This window comes from Mus pahari, chromosome 1 (genome assembly GCF_900095145.1).
Source record: "Mus pahari chromosome 1, PAHARI_EIJ_v1.1, whole genome shotgun sequence".
NCBI classification, from domain to species: Eukaryota; Metazoa; Chordata; class Mammalia; order Rodentia; family Muridae; genus Mus; species Mus pahari.
In genome coordinates, this window is record NC_034590.1 from 98283101 (window position 1) to 98301021 (window position 17921).

Below are 17921 nucleotides of genomic sequence, written 5' to 3' on the forward strand. Positions count from 1 at the left end.
TTTGGCAGGATGGCCATTTTGACTATGTTAATCTTGCCAATCCATGAGCAAGGGAGATCTTTCCATCTTCTGAGAAGAATTGCTCTTTCTAAGACTATGAAGAATTGAGTTGGAATTTTGATGGGGATTGCATTGAATCTGTAGATTTATTTTTGGTAAGATGGTTATTTTTACTATATTAATTCTGCCAATCTATGAGCATGGGAGTTCTTTCCATTTTCTGAGATCTTCAATTTCTTTCTTCAGAGACTTGAAGTTCTTGTCATACACATCTTTCACTTGCTTGGTTAGAGTCACACCAAGATATTTTATATTATTTGTGACTATTGTGAAGGGTATTGTTTCTCTAATTTCTTTCTCATCTTTATCCTTTGAGTAGAGAAAGGCTACTGATTTGTTCGAGTTAATTTTATATCCAGTTACTTTGCTGAAGTTGTTTATCAACCGTAGGAACTCTCTGGTAGAATTTTCGGGGTCGCTTATATATACTACTATATCATCTGCAAATAGTGATAACTTGACTTCCTCCTTCCCAATTTGTATCCCTTAATCAACAAAACTAGGAGCTGGTTTTTTGAGAAAACCAACAAGATAGACAAACCCTTAACCAGACTAACCAGAAGGCACAGAGACAGTATCCAAAGTAACAAAATCAAGAATGAAAAGGGAGACGTAACAATAGAAACTTAAAAGGAAATTAAAAAAAAAAATCAGATCCTTCTACAAAAGTCTATACTCAACAAACAAAACTAGAAAACCTGGATGAAGTGGATGATTTTCTAGACAGACACCAGGTACCAAAGTTAAACCAGGATTAGATAAACTATCTACACAGATCCATAATCCCTAAGGAAATAGATGTAGTCATTAAAAGTCTCCAGCCAAAAACAGCCCAAGGCCAGATGGTTTTAGTGTAGAATTCTATCAGCCCTTCAAAGAAGATCAAATACCAATACTCCTCAAACTATTCCATAAAATAGAAACAGAAGGAGCACTACCCAATTCTTTCTATGAAGCCACAGTTACACTGATACCTAAACCACACAAAAAGATGCAACAAAGAAAGAACTACAGACCAATTTCCCTTATGAATATTGATGCAAAAATACTCAATAAAATTCTCGCAAACTGAATCCAAGAACACATCAAAACGGTCACCCACCATGATCAAGTAGGCTTCACCTCAGGGGGTTCAGGGATGGCTCAATATATGGAAATCCATCAATGTAATCAAATATATAAACAAACTCAAAGAAAAAAATCTACATGATCACCTCATTAGATGCAGAAAAAGCCTTTGACAAAATACAACACCCATTTGTGTTAAAAGTATTGGAGCGATCAGGAATTCAAGGTAAAATAAAAGCAATATACAGCAAACCAATAGCCAACATCAGACTAAATGGGAAGAAACTCAAAGCAATCCCATAAAATCAGGGACTAGACAAGGGCGACCACTTTCTCCCTACCTATTCAATATAGTACTCGAAGTTCTAGCCAGAGGAATTAGACAATAAAAAGAGATCAAAGGCACCAGCATATCTTACAGACAGGTCACCATTAGAGTGTTTGTATCTGGGTTGATATTAACCTTTATCCTCTGGTAGCAAGCAGAGTTCCTTCCGGTACCCCGAATACCAGTCAGTAGGAGTGAAGGCTCTGGGTAGGCACCAGCGGGACTTCTCTGTGTTCAATGAGTTGTGTAAATGCTGTCTTCAACCATAGGGCCTTACCATTATTTTGTGGAGAACAACCAATAGTCTTGGCAATAGCCCAGGTTGTTTGGGGATTTCCACAGGTCCTCTTTAGCCAACAACTCAATTAAATGTATTCCATTTCCAGAACTGGAGGTTTCATTTGGTGATGAGAGATGTCCAGTTGGGACTCACCTCGCCTGTTACTTGGTGATTCTTTTCATATATGTATATACTTTAAGTAGTTTCTGCTGTATTAGATTTCCATATGACCCCTCAAATAGCCCTTAGTTTTAGCTGTCCCTACCCATATTCCCTCCTTTGCCCTTCTTCCCTCCCTGGCTGTTTGATCCTCCTATTCTAGTTCTCCCTTCCCCACTCACCAGTAACTATCCAATTCCCTCTTCCTAGGGAGATCGCGCCCCACCTCCTAGTCTCTTATTTTATTCCTAAGCTCTGTGGTTATATGGATTGTAGCCTGCTTATGGAAGACTCAGCAGCTAATATCCACATGTAAGTGAATATAGACTAAGCTTGAAATTGATTATTTCTTGATGTCTATTCCTTTTGGGTGTGGTCTCTTCTTTTTGTTCTAGAGCTGTTAAGTTGCTAAAGTGGAAATCAATCTCTCTCTCTCTCTCTCTCTCTCTCTCTCTCTCACACACACACACACACACACACACACTTGTCTCAACTTGCGTCTTAGAATAGCCTTCATTGTGTCCCATGGGTATGGTGTTTGTGGATTCATTTTCATTCAGCTCCAGAAAGTTTTAAGTCTGTTTTTCATGCAGAAGTGAGTTACTCCATTTCCACGAGTTTGTAAGATTCCTGTTGTTTCTGCTGTTGTTCATATCTAGCTTTAATCTGAGGTAGTCAGATAGGATGCAGGGTGTTATTTCAATTTTCTGGTATCTGTTGAGGCTTGCTTTGCATCCAAGCATGTGGTCAGTTTTGGAGAAAGTTCCATGAACTGCTGAGAAGAAGGCATTTTCCTTTATGTTTGGGTGAAATGTCCTGTAAATATATTAGGTCCACTTGGTTTATGATGTTATTTAGCTCCAGCATTTCTCTGGTTAGCTTTTGTCTGTGTGACCTGTCTATTGGCTAGAGTAAAGTATTGAAGCCACTCACCATTACTGTGTGAGGGTCAATATGCACTTTTTAACTATAGTAGTATTTATTTTTATGAACTTTGGTGCTCTTGTGTTAAGAATGGCAATATTCTCTTGGTAGATATTCTTCCTTTGATGAGAATATAGTATTCTTTTCTATCTAGTTTTGGTTTGAAGTCTATTTTGTCTAATAGCAAAATGGCCACACAGGTTGCTTCTTGAATCTATTTTCTTGGAATATATCATTTTCCTGAGGTGATTATCTATCTATCTATCTATCTATCTATCTATCTATCTATCTATCTATCTATCTATCTACTGTATGTGAGTATACTGTAACTATCCTCAGACACACCAGAATCAGATCCCATCACAGATGGTTGTGAGTAACCATGTGGTTACTGGGAATTGAACTCAGGACCTCTGGAAGGGCAGTCAGTGCTCTTAACCACTGAGCCATCTCTCCAGCCCCACATTTGTGTCTTTTTTAAAAAAAGATTTATTTATGTATATGAGTATTATGTATATGAGTATTTTATGTATATGAGTACACTGTAGCTGTGAGCCTTCATGTGGTTGTTGGGAATTGAATTTTGGACCTCTACTTGCTCCAGTCGACCCCACTTGCTCCAGCCCAAAGATTTATTTATCATTATAAATAAGTACACTGTAGCTGTCTTCAGACTCACCAGAAGAGGGCATCAGATCTCATTACAGGTGGTTCTAAGCCACCATGTGGATGCTGGGATTTGAACTCAGGACCTTTGGAAGAGCAGTTAGTGCTCTTACCTGCTGAGTCATCTCACCAGCCTGTCTGTGTCTTTTTATTGAAGAATTGAGACCATTGATGATGAAAGTTATCAAAGAACAGTGTTTATTGATTCCTGACATTTTGTTGTTGAGGCATGGTTTCCCCAACCCTTTTATTTGTTGGTCTTAGATTATTTATTCCTTATGTTTTCTTGGGTGTGGGCAACCTCTTCTGGTTTAAGTTTTCCTTCTAGCAACTTCTATAGATCTGGATTTATAGATTGATATGGTTTATATTTGATTTTATCATGGAATATTTTCTTTCCATCTACTGTGATTGAATGTTTTGCTGAGTATAGTAGTCTAGGCTGGCATCTATGATCTCTTAGATTTTATTGAACATTTATCCAAGGCTTTCTGACTTTTAGCGTCTCCATTGAAAAGTCAAGTGTTGTTTGAATAGGTCTGCCTTTAGATGTTACTCAGTCTTTTCCCTCGTAGCTTTTAATATTTTTTCTTGTTTATTTAGTGTTTTGATAATTATGTGTCATGTGGGGTTTCCTTTTCTGGGTTTGTCTATTTAATGCTCTGTGTGGTTCTTTTACCTTGATAGGTACCATCTTCTGTATGCTACGGAAATTTTCTTCTATGATTTTGTTAATATTTTCTGTGCCTTTGACCTGTTTTTTCTCTCTCTAGTATATTGTCTGTAGATTTGGTTTATTCCTAGTTGTCCTAGATTTCCTGGATGTTTTTGGATATTTTGTACTTGAACCTGAATTTTTTTCTTTTTCTTTTTTTTTTAGATTTCACATTTTCTTTGACTAACTCATTCACTTCTTCCATCTTATCGTCAACGCCTGAGATTCTTCTTTCCATCTCTTGTATTCTGTTGGTGAGGCTTACCTCTGAGATTTTTGTTTGAATTCCTAGTTTTTCATTCCCAGTTATGTTTGGGTTTTCTTTTTTTCTTTTTTTTCTTTTTTTCTTTTTTCTTTTTTTTGTTTGGGTTTTCTTTAGTGACTCTCTTTCTTCCATGTCTTGATCTGCTTTTTTTCCCCTTCATTTTGTTCCATTGTTAATTTGTGTTTTCATAGATTTCATTAGCAGATTTGTTTATTTCTTTTTTAAGGTCCTTGAACATATTCATAATAGCTATTTTGAAGTCCTTGTCTTGTGCTTCAGTTATATTTTATTTCTTGGGCCTCCTATAGTAGGGTTGCTGGGTTCTGGCATAGGCATATTGTCTTAGTTGTTATCAATGGTGTTTTTACACTAGTGTTCAGGCATCTGGGGTTGGGGCACGGTCATCTTAGGGTTAATATCTGGTCTAGTCTTTGTTGGGTGGGTGTTTCACCCCTTGGTTTCTGTTGCCTTCTCGGAATCTTAGAAGAGTGTGGTGGCTGTGGTCACCTGGCAGGGAGTGCTTCTGAGACTCAGGTATGGCCACTGTGGTCTGGGGTAGAATGTATTTCTAGGTATTGTAGGCTGACACAAAGGATGGGGATGGGCTAGAAGGCAAGGAAGTTGAAAAGGTCCCAGAATGGAAAAGGTGGGTCTGCCATGAGGTTTTGTGGAGTCCCCAGGGAGTGGAATAAGAGAGGGAGGAGAGGCCCCTGCAAGTGGTCTGCAAGAGGACTGGGGGTGAGACCGGAATGGGAATTGGAAAGCAGGAAGGAGAGTGAAGATCACCTATCTCTGGCCTGTGTTAAAGATACTTTTGATGTATTTCTTTGACAGGGACCCAGACTTCATATAGGCTGTAATATTTATTCCATTCACTAATAAATTTTCTTTCTTGTTTGTTTTTTTTTTGGTTTTTCGAGACAGGGTTTCTCTGTTTAGCCCTGGCTGTCCTGGAACTCACTTTGTAGACCAGGCTGGCCTTGAACTCAGAAATCCACCTGCCTCTGCCTTCCAAGTGCTGGGATTAAAGGCGTGCGCCACCACGCCCGGCTACTAATAAATTTTCTATTCATTTGCCAAAGTATTTGATTTCTCACTTCCCAGTAGATGGTAGGATCCATGAGCCTGGGCCATGCTTGCTTTTACCAACTTTGCATGATGCCAGGAACACAGCCACTTCATTAATATATGCAGAATAAATTAACATATATTCCATGTCTCAGGGTTTCTATTGCTATGAGGAAAAATAATGACCAAAAGGACTTGGGAGGAAAGGGTTTATCTGACTTATACTTCCACATCACTCTTCACCTTGAAGGAAGTCAGGACAGGAACTCAAATAGGAGACTGGAACTGATGCAGAGGGCATGGAGGGATGCTGCTTTCTGACTTGGTCTGCATGGCTTGCTTAGCTCTTTTTTTTTTTTTTTTTTTTTTTTTTTTTTTATAGAACCCAGAACCACAGGCTCAGGGATGGCACCACTCACAATAGGCTGGGTTCCTCCCCCTCAGTAACTAATTATGAAAATGCCCTACAGACTTGCCTACAGCCTGATCTTATGGGGCATTTTCTTAATTGAGATCCTTTTGTCACAGATGACTTTAGCTTGTGTCAAGTTGATATAGAACTACTATAAAGCACATTCCGTGTGTTAGATAATACTCCATACATTAAATTAAAATGTATTATTGTGAGAGGTGAGTGGTATGTAGTTCTTCTAGACCCATTGTTTAGCTCTGGGCTTGGTCTTCAGTTTGGAGGATCCTTGTGGGACCCTAAAAGCACACTGTCTCCCCATGGAAACCTTTAGGGACCTCAAAACTAACCATCTTGGAACCCCACTCCACCAATCCCATCCAAGTTGGATCTGCCCACCATCCCAGTTGGGTTCAACTGGGACACAGCCTGCAGAGTAGAGTCTGCCTAAAGAAAGAGATTCCTATAAAGGTACATGAAGCTTACAGAAAACCAAACAGATTGGACCAGAAAAGAAAATCCTCCTGCCACATAATAATCCAAACACTAAACGCATAGAACAAAGAAAGAATTTTAAAAGCAATAAGGGAAAAAGGCCAAGTAACACATAAAGGCAGACCTATCAGAATTACACCAGATTTCTCATTTGAGACTCTAAAAGCTAGAAGGAACTGGAAAAAGGTCTTTCAAACCCTAAGAGACCACAGATGTCAGCCCAGACTACTATACCCAGCAAAACTTTCAATCACCATAGATGGAGAAATCAGGATATTCCATTACAAAACCAAATTTAAGCAATATCTTTCCACTAACCCAATCCTACAGAGGATACTAGAAGGAAAACTCCAACCCAATGAGGCTAACTATATTCAAGAAAACACAAGAAATAAATAATTTCATGCCATTAAAACCAATAGAAGAGAAACACACACACATACACACACACACACACACTCAACCACCACCAACATCAAAATAACAGGAAGTGGGTTGGTGAGATGGCTCAGTGGGTAAGAGCACCCGACTGCTCTTCTGAAGGTCCGGAGTTCAAATCCCAGTAACCACATGGTGGCTCACAACCATCTGTAACAAGATCTGATGCCCTCTTCTGGAGTGTCTAGAGACAGCTATACTTACATCATATTATACTTACATATAGTAAATAAATAAATAAATAAATAAATCTTTTTAAAAAATTGCTTTAAAAAAATAACAGGAAGTATCAATCATTGTTCATTAACATCTCTCAACATCAATGGATACAATTTCCCAGTAGAAAGACACAGACTAACAGGATGGATGTGTAAACAGAATCTATTATTATTCGGCATACAAGAAACACGGTTCAGCAACAAAGATAGTTCTTATCTCAGTATAAAGAGATGGAAAGATGTTTTCCAAGCAAACGGACACAAGAAACAAGCTGGAGTAGCCATTCCAAAATCTAATAAAATAGACTTTCAACCAAAATCAATCAAAAGAGACAGGAAGGACACCTCATACTCATCAAAGTAAAAATTCACCAAGAGGACATCTCAATTTTGAAAATTTAAGCCACAAAAATGCAAGAACATCCACATACATAAAAGAAACATTACTAAAGCTTATCACACATTGAACTCCACACATTAATAGTGGGAGACCTCAACACCCCACTCTCAACAATAGACAGGTCATCAAGACAGAGACTAAACATCAGAGAAATAATGAAACTAATAGAGGTTATGATTCAAGTGGAACTAACAGACATCTAAAAAATATTTCACCTTAACACAAAATAATATACCTTCTTCTCAGCACATCATGGAACCTTCACTAAAACTGATCATATAACTGGTCACAAAGCAAAGCCTTCTTGTATCTACAAGAAGATGTGAAATAACCCCATGTGTCTATCAGATCACTATGGATTAAAGCTGGATCTCAACAACAGAAATAGCCGGGTGTGGTGGCACATGCCCTTAATCCCAGCACTCGGGAGGCAGAGGCAGGCAGATTTCTTTGTTCAAAGCCATCCTGGTCTACAAAGTGAGTTCCAGGACAGTCAGGGCAACACAGAGAAACCTTGTCTCGAAAAACCAAAAACCAAAACCAAAACCAAAAACCAAAACAAAACAAAACAAAAACAACAACAGAAATAACAGAAAGCCTACATATATTTATAGAAACTGAATAACTCACTACTCAGTGATCACTGGGTCAGGAAAGAAATAGACTTTCTAGAATTCAATGAAAATGAAGACACAACATACCCAAACTTATGGAACACCATGAAAGCAATGCTAAGAGGAAAGTTCATAGCACTAAATGCCCTCATAAAGAAATTGGATAGTCATCATACTAAAAAAAGCACATTTGAAGACTGCAAGAAAGAAAGAAAGAAAGAAAGAAAGAAAGGAAGAAAGAAAGAAAGAAAGAAAGAAAGAGAAAAAGAAAGGAAGAAAGAAAGAAAAAAGCAAAACATACCCAGGAGTAGACAACAGGAAACAAACTCAGGGCTGAAATTTGTCAATTAGAAACAAAGAGAACAATACAAAGAATCAATGAAACCAAGAGTCTTTGAGAAAATCAATATGATAGACAAACCATTAGCCAAATGAACTAAAGGGCCAGAGAGACAGTATCCAAATAAACAAAACCAGAAATGAAAAGAGAGATATAATAATAGAAACTGAGGAAATTAAAACAATCATTAGGTATTATTTCAAAAGCCTATACTCCACAAAATTGGAAAATCTAAATGAAATGGATGATTTTCTAGACAGATACCACTTACCAAAGCTAAATTTAGACCAGGTACACTATCCTAATAGTCCGATAAACCCTAAGGAAATAGAAGCAGTCATTAAAAGTCTCCCAGCCAAAAAAAGCCCTGGGCCAGATGGTTTTAGTGTAGAATTCTACCAGATGTTCAAAGAAGAGCTAGTACCAATACTCCCCAAACTATTCCACACAATAGAAACAGAAGGAACACTGCCAAACTCATTCTGTGTTGCCATAGTCTATCTAAACCACAAAAAGACTCGACAAAGAGAGAATTTCAGACCAATTTCTCTTATGAACATTGACACAAAAATGCTCAATAAACTGTTTGCAAACAAGATCCAAGAACATTTCAAGGACATGATCAAGTAGGCTTCATCCCCCAGATGCAGGGGTGGTTTAATATTTGAAAATCCATCAACATAATCCACTGTAAAAGCAAACTGAAAGAAATAAAACCCCCATGATTATCTCACTAGATGCTGAAAAAGCATTTGACAAAATCCAGTACCCCTTCATGATAAAAGTCTTGGAGAGAGCAGGGGTACAAGATGCATACCTACACACAATAAAGACAATATTCAGGAAGTCAATAGTCAACATCAAACTAAATGGAAAGAAACTTAAAGCAATTCCACTAAAACTGGGGACAATACAAGTGGTCTCCTCATATTGAAAGACCTCCATACGGAGACCTTCCCACTCCAAACCTGAGATGACGCTCAACCAGGAATCACGAATAACAACCATCTTGATGCAAACACACAAGGCAGTTTATTAACGGAGCTCCGGGCCGATGCATATCTCACACAGGAGGTAGAGGCATCCGTGTTGAGACTCAAAGGCTTGGGTTTATAAACATAAGAGACGGGAGTAGGGATATAGTTGGCACACAGTGGGTTAGTTGGTACGTGCAGGTTGGGGTAATCAGGAATTTTAAGAGTCAGGTGCTTATCTAAGGCATTTGGCTAGTGTTTGGCCCAAGTCAGGAGGGGGGCAGAAGAGACAGGGAGGCACCGGCCCATAATTCAGCTGAGATAGCTGGGACGTCCTTGCATTCCTCTTTTATCTTTATGGCCGGCCAGTTCCTGGGGCTTAACAGCCTGAAGCCTTTGTTCAGGTCTATTCCGCTTTCCTTAGTCCTGGGATCCTTTTTAATTAACTAACATGTGTCAATTCTGAAACTTAATTCTTTCATTTCCCCCTTCTTTTTAAAAAATGATTCTAATCCTAGAATCTTAGTGGTCTGTATCTTTATATGGGGGGTGGTGGGTAAAACATATTCTCCTTCTATCCTTACTACAGGTTAGTATTGACATTGGAGAACCATAAGCTGCTCTGCATTTACTCTATCCTTAACAAAAGCAATTCCCTTATTTATTAGACAGGGGCCAAAGATTAAAATCAGACATATAATAAGGATTGGTCCGGCTAAGGCAGAGAGTAAGGTGGTCATCCACGGAGATTTAGAGTACCACGATTTAAACCATCCCGGTTGAGCCACTTGGTCTTGTAAGACTTTCGTGGGGAGCCCTCCCCACTTTAGTCTCGAGAAGGCGACGCCCAAAAACCACGAATAAACGATCTTGATGTAAAAACACGAGGTAGTTTAATGGTGGAGCTCCGGGCCGATGCGTACCTCACACAGGAGGTAGAGGCAATGACCACCATGAGGCTGGAAAGCTAGGGGTTTTTGTAGGGGGAGGGGTTGAGGCTAGCAAGAATTGGCGAGGTTACCAGTGATTGGCTCAGTTAAACATACACATTTGCAGGGTGGTACGTGCAAGTCAGGAATGCTAGGAGACATGAGGGGCAGGTCAGTGGAACATTTGGTTCAGTCCCAGGAATGTTCCAACAGTGGCCTGCCTGGGCGTGCCTAGGCCTGTCTCATTGTGCTCTCCTCCTCAGGCTTCCAATCTTACAAACAACTATTTCTCTGGACATAAGTTGCATGAATCCCAGGCCTTAGATTTCATTTTAAATTTCATTACCCTTCAGTCTCGCTTTCTCCTTTCTAATCTTTTTCTCAATTTCTGCATAGAATCCTTGACTACTCCCGTATGGATGGTCTGCGTAAAAACAGCATTCTTCCTTTAGGGCTGCACATAGTCCTCCTTCTTTTAAAAATAACAAATCTAGTCCCCTTCTGTTTTGCAATTCTACCTCTGACAGAAAGGTTAAGGACTTTTCTAAGGCATCTATAGGTTTTTCCAACATCCCTAGATTTTCATTTATACCTTCTCTTAAAGACTGGATTCCTTGTCTACCTTCAATTAAGGCTGATACCCCTGTTCCTACTCCCACTGTGAGACCCACCCCCATTAACATAGCTAGGGTAAGGGTAACTGGGTCTCTCTTAATTCTCTTATTGGTATATTCATCCTCTAGGCTGGAGGCAGTATGATAATATACACGTGGTAAAAGCTGAACCATAATACAGAAATCACGAGAGGGGTCAAAAACACTAGTTGATACACATGGGGTGAGCCCTGTATTACAAACCCACCAACCGACTGGAGATGGTACAAGGTAATAGTTGGTATCTGTCCTGGACACGGAGTGAGTCCGGCCACATAGATGTCGGTGGGAAGGGGGAGGTGTCCCTATGCAGAGGCCAGGGCTCCTTCTTGGCACTTCAGTCAGGGTTAATTTCTGTCCTGTTCCCCAGGAGCAGGAAGAATGGCTACTGGTTTTATTAAAATCTCCATTATAAGTAATCCCTTCATAATAGGGAGGACCTGAGGACAGGCATAGCCAGCAGTCGGTAGTTGCATCTGGGTCCATGCTACTAAGATCATAAAAGGCTCCTCTGACCTGATTGAACAGTCTCTGCCCTGTCGAAGGGTTAGTAGGAACAATGGTCGGGGGCTCCTGAGGAGTGGCAACATTGAAGGAATTCAGTCTCTGGGATAGATGGACCGTCATAGGGGTTGGGGGTTTGGGCCTGGCAGGGGGGCCTTGTTCAGGAAGGACCTTATTAGGTCCTGTGGGCGCAGTGAAAGGGCTTCCTACCGTCAGTCTGATTCTGAAAATCAATCCATGGTCTTTCCCTGGAGCGTCCAATCGCAAACCCCAAATATTTCCCCTAAGCCAACTCTTATGCTCTTGTCTCCCTTTGTCAGTGAACCTTATAAGTATGGGGTTGCAATATTTACCTCTGCAAGGTCCATTGGGGCTGTTGCTAAAGGCACACCCATTCTCAGGGTATTTATAATGATTTCTTTCACCTTGGTTGGGCAAGTCATAGTTACTGCCCCTTTTTACCGTGATCAGATCCCAAGTAGAGGTAGGATTCCAATAAGTTACACCTGTGGTCTCACAACCCCATGCAGCACAGTAAAAGTCCAATGCCCCTCCACACTGATGCCAAAGCTTTTGTGGATGGCCTTGGTCAGGGCAAACATAAAATTCTGCCGATCGAAGGTTGGCTCGGTAGAACTGTCCCGAGCATCCAAAGGTGCTCCCTATCCCGTTTGGGCGGCACTGTTCCTCAGGTGGTGGTTTATGAAGGTCGGTATGGTCAAGGAGATCCCAGGTAAGTGACCCTGCTACTAAATTACAAATATCAAGTTTGAGGTCGGGTCACTGTACTGGCTAGCTTTGTGTCAACTTGACACAGCTGGAGTTATCACAGAGAAAGGAGCTTTAGTTGGGGAAATGCCCCCATGAAATCCAGCTGTGGGGCATTTTCTCAATTAGTGATCAAGGGGGAGAGGCCCCTTGTGGGTGGGACCATCTCTGGGCTGGTAGTCTTGGATTCTATAAGAAAGCAGGCTGAGCAAGCCAGGGGAAGCAAGCCAGTAAAGAACATCCCTCCATGGCTTCTGCATCAGCTCCTGCTTTCTGACCTGCCTGAGTTCCAGTCCTGCATCCTTTGGTGGTCAACAGCAGTATGGAAATGTAAGCTGAATAAACCCTTTCCTTCCCAACTTGCTTCTTGGTCATGATGTTTTGTGCAGGAATAGAAACCCTGACTAAGACAGCCACCAAGTCCACGGAGGTTGTACTGTGGCGGTTGACCATGCAGTGTCCCCCCTTCATTAAGCACTTTCCAAGTCTGTTGAATTGGAGTGTGGGGGTTGAAGTCTCTGTCCTGAGTCGCTCCTGCGATGCAAGCGCAACCTAAGAGGGTTATTAGTCCTTTCCAGAGTCCACTCATCGCGGTCAGTCTCGGGGGAGCCCTCTTAACGTGTGAGGCGTGTACCCAGGAAGGGATTTCCTCCACTTTGAGGGCAGTGGGTGTAGTCAACAGTACCAGGTAGGGTCCTTTACACCGTGGTTCAAGGTTCCCCACTTGGTGCCTCCTCACCAGGACCGTGTCCTCCACTTCAAATTGATGTGGCACCTGCAAGTCGCCAGCGACGTAGGTCTCCCTCAACTGCTCCTAGATCTCTCTCCTCATGGTCTCGAGGACCTTCAGCCGGGCTAGAAGGCGAGATGAGGGAATGGAGGAAACATCAGGGCAAGTCCTATTTTCCATAGTCACATAGATGGGCGGGGGGGGGGACCCCAAACATTAGTTTAAAAGGAGTTAGACCTGAGGCTCTGGGGTATTCTGAACCTGGAATAGGGCATAAGGGAGAAGGGCTGTCCAATCACTCCCGGCGGTTTCCAAGGTCAATTTTGTTAAGGTCTCTTTTAGAGTCCTATTTATTCTCTCTACCTGTCCTGAACTCTGGGGTCTGTAAGCACAATGCAATTTCCAATTTATCCCCAGCTGCCTGGCCAATCCCTGACTTACCTGGGAGATGAAAGCAGGTCTATTGTCTGACCCAAGTACCTTAGGTATCCCGAAATGGGGAAAGATTTCTTCGAGTATCTTCTTGGCCACCACATTAGCCGTCTCTCTCTTGGTGGGGAATGCTTCAACTCACCCTGAAAAGGTATCTACAAAGACTAAAAGATACTTATTTCCATATTGAGCTGGTCTGACCTCAGTGAAGTCGACCTCCCAGTAAGTCCCAGGCCTGTCTCCTCGTAAGTGTCTTCTGCCCTGGCACTTACTAGATCCGGCATTGGAGAGCACACATGCTCGACAGTTCTTTACTAGATCTTCCACTGCTTTTTGTAATGTAGGGATATGGTAGGGGATCTATTTACTAGCTCCATCATCTTTTTGGGTCCTAGGTGAGTGAGGCGGTGTATGTTAGCCAAATACTCCAGCCCCTCTTCTTCTGTGAGGGTCCTTTTTCTCGGATCCCCTCACCCAGCTGGGGCGCAATCTTAATTGCCAAAGTCATTGGTCCCTGTGCTGCCTCTTTAGCTGCCTGATCTGCCATCCGATTTCCTTTTTCTATGGGTCCAGTTCCCTTTTGATGTCCGGGACAATGGATGATTGCCACTTTATGGGGCAAATGAACAGATTCTAATAGGCTAAGTATTTCTTGTTTTTGATGTCTTTCCCAGTGGATGTCAGCAGTCCACACTGTCTGTAGATTGCCCCGTGAACATGAGCCATTGCAAAGGCATATCGGCTGTCAGTGTAGATATTAATAGCCTTTCCCTTGCCTAGCCTTAGGGACTGAGTTAGGGCAATGGGTTCTGCCCTTTGAGCTGATGTTCCTTCAGGCAAAACTGCTAGCCTAGATAACAGACTTCCTGTCTGCTGCCAGCTCTGTGCTTACCTTCCACTATGAAGCTGCTTCCATTGGTGAACCAGGTCATTGCTCCAGGCCAGGGTCGGTCAGATAAGTCTGGCCGAGTCCCAGTTTCTTCTGCCAGTATCTCCTCACAGTGGTGCACCAGGTTTTCTCTGGCCTCAGGCAGCAAGGTAGCAGGGGTTGAGAATGGCGGGGCGGAGTGAAAGTTATCCGCTCAGTTAGCAACAGACTGTGGTAGTGGGTCATACAAGCGTTGGACAATGCTCTCAAGAGCATGTGAAGCTGCCACCATCAAATTTTGGCCCATCGTCAGTTTATCAGCATCTTTCACCAGCACATCTGTGGCCGCTATTGCCCACAGGCAGGAGGGTCATTCGCTGGCTACAGAGTCCAGTTTTTTTGACAGATAGGCTACTGGGTGCTTCCAGGGTCCTAGGGTCTGAGTAAGGACCCCTCTGGCCACTCCCTTTCTCTCATCAATGTATAGGGTGAAAGGCTTGTTTAAGTCTGGCAGTGCTAAGGCAGGGGCCTACAACAGTGCCTTTTTTAGTCTCAAAGGCCGGTTGATGTTCCTTAGTCCAAAGGAACTTTTCTTTGTCTTTCATTAGAGGGTATAATGGGGCTGCCAGGGTGGCAAACCCTGGGATCCAGAGTCTACCGAATCCCGCAGTCCCCAGGAATTCTCTTACCTGGCGAGGGGTGGTTGGGGTCTGTTTCCTAGCTTCTGTCTTTGCCCATTCCTTAGAGTGTATCCAAGGTAGGTCACTTCAGTCCGGCATAGCTGTGCCTTTTTAGCCGAAACCCGATACCCCAACTCACCTAACTCGACCAGGATCTTCTGAGTCCCAAGTTCACACTCCACGCGTGTTTCTGGGGCCACTAAAAGGTTATCTACATATTGAACAAGCATCACCTGGGGGTTGTTGGCCCGGAAAGAGGCAAGATCCTGATGTAAAGCCTCGTCAAATAAGGTGAGCAAATTCTTGAACCCCTGGGGCAATCTAGTCCATGTAAGCTGCCCCATTCTTCTATTCTTTGGGTCTCACCATTCAAAAGCAAACAAAAGCTGACTGTTAGGGTGCAATCTTAGGCAAAAGAAAGCATCTTTAAGATCTAAGACCGCGTACCACGTTCATTCAGGTGGCAGCGTGCTAAGCAGGTTGTAAGGATTTGGCATGGTGGTGTGGATATCTTGAACTCTTTTATTGACCTCCCTAAGGTCCTGTACAGGACTATAGTCATTTGTCTCCAGTTTCTTTACTGGGAGTGAGGGGTATTCCAAGGAGACTTGCATGAGACTAGGATCCCTAGTTGGAGCAGTCTGGTGATATGGGAGTGTATGCCTTCTTGTGCCTCCTTACCCATGGGGTACAGTTGGACCTCAATGGGAGTAGCCCCCAACTTGAGCTCAATCACCACCAGGGGAACTTGTCTTGCCATTCCCATTCCCCCGGTTTCTGCCCATGCCTGGGGAAATCGGGTAAGCCAGTCCTGTAATCCCTCGGGAGGGTCCATTTTATTCTGATAAATCCGATACTCTTCTCCTAATTGTAAAGACAACACTAGGTTCTGAGGTGTCTCAGTCCCCCCAGGACAGTTCTGGTCCAGAGGGGGCAAAAGTTATTTGTGCCTTGAGCTTGGTTAATACGTCTCTTCCAAGCAGGGGCATAGGACAGACACTCCGGGATGACTAGAAATGAGTGAACCACCTGGCTTCTCCCCAGGTCTACCGTCTGGGAAGTGGTCCAAGAGTGTGGTCTCTGTCCTGTGGCCCCGATCACTAGCGTCTTCTTGTTTTTAATCTTACCCAAAGGTGTTTTAAGCACTGAATATTCTGCACCAGTATCGACCAAGACGTTTATAGGGGTCCCCTCCACCTTTAACATTACCCTAGGCTCGGGGAGGAGAGCCAGAGCCCCGTCTCCCCTAGTCCTCATCATCTTCAAGGGATAGCACTTTCACTCCCTGTTTCTTCTTTGGGCATTCACGAGCCCAGTGACCTTTGTCTTTATAGTCAGCACATTGATCTTTCTCTAGAGGCCGTCCATCTCTTCTGGGTCTTCTTGGACCCTGCCGTTTCTCATCTCTCAGGTTCCCTAACTGTCTAGTCCTACCTCTCCTCTCTCTACCTACCACTGTGGCCAGGATCTGAGTCAGGTTTTGCCCCCGGTTCCTGTGTCTCCTGTCTTCCTCTTCCTGTCTCTCTCTCTCTTTTCTCTTTCTTGCTTCTCTTCCTCAGTCTCTCTCTTATGATACACCTTTTCAGCTTCCTTAATCACTTCCCTTATAGTATAGTCCTGTAATCCCTCAATCCGTTGCAGTTTCCTTCGGATATTGGGAGCTGATTGTCCAATAAAAGTGATAATTACAGAGGCTCGCTGCCCTTCAGATGTAGGGTGATAAGGGGTATATCTCCTATAGGCCTCCATGAATCTTTCTAAAAAGACTGAGGGGGGTTCAGTCATCCCCTGCATAATCTCTCTTACCTTTGCCAAATTTGTGGGCATACGTGCAGCCCCTCTGAGACCTGCCACCAGATACCATCAGTAATTGGTCAGCCATTCCCTACCTCGTGCAGCGTTATAATCCCATTGTGGGCGGTTTAAAGGGAATCCATCTATTTCGGCCTGCGTCTGGACAGGATGTCTGGCACCATCCCAGACATTTTTCTGGGTTTCTTGGAGGACTCTCTCTCTCTCCTCCATGGTGAACAGGGTCTGCAAAAGCTGCTGACAGCCATCCCAAGTTGGCTGATGAGAATACATCAGCGATTTGACCAGGCCTGTAAACCCTGCAGGGTTTTCTGAAAAAGGAGGGTGATTAGCTTTCCAATTATAAAGATCAGGAAGAGAAGGGCCAATACTGCAAAAGTTGTAATTCATTCTGATCAGCTGGGGATGGCCGGACAGCCCTGAGGGGAAGCGTCAGAGTGGAGTAAGCTGGTCCTTCCTGGGTGGCCCCTCACCAGCTCCTTGTTCCTGTTGAGGGACCCCCCCTCCCTTCCTGGAAGAGAGGCTGGAGGAGCCGAGGGTCGAGGTGCAGGTTGGGGTACAGGTTGGGGTGCTTGAGGGTATGGTGGGGGCGGGGGAGCAGGCCACTCAGGGGGCTCTTTAATTTCAGGGTAAATCTTAGGGGTGGGCGCCAGCGGAACGTGGTGCTCGCCATCCCCCTTGGACCAAGGCTCACCGCACTTTCTTGGACAGCCAGGATCCTGGAGCCCGGACGATGGGGTGGGAGGAAAGGCCAGACCCACAGGGGAGGGAACCTTGCCAGATCTTCCCACACTGTGATGTTCGGCCGTTGGTCTGGATGCGATCCCGATCCCTCCTGAAAGACAATAGCCTTCACAGCCCTGATGGTGGTTAAATCGAAAGTTCCCTCGGGCGGCCAGCCTACCCCAAAGGTAGGCCAACCCGAGGTGCAGAAAGACTTCCAGGGCTTCTTTCTTTTTCTTTTTTTTTTTTTTAATTATTATTTTCTTTATTTACATTTCAAATGCTATCCCGAAAGTTTCCCATACCCCTCCCCCGCACCTCTGTTCCCCTACCCACCCACTCCCACTACTTGGCCCAGGCCTTGCCTTGTGCTAGGTCATATAGAGTTTGGAAGACCAAGG

General features: G+C 43.3%; 1 pseudogene; it reads right to left on the reverse strand.

The window, feature by feature from the left end:
- Nucleotides 1-12745: 12745 nt before the first annotated feature.
- Nucleotides 12746-17921, reverse strand: part of LOC115063606 — a 110494-nt pseudogene continuing 105318 nt past the window's right edge.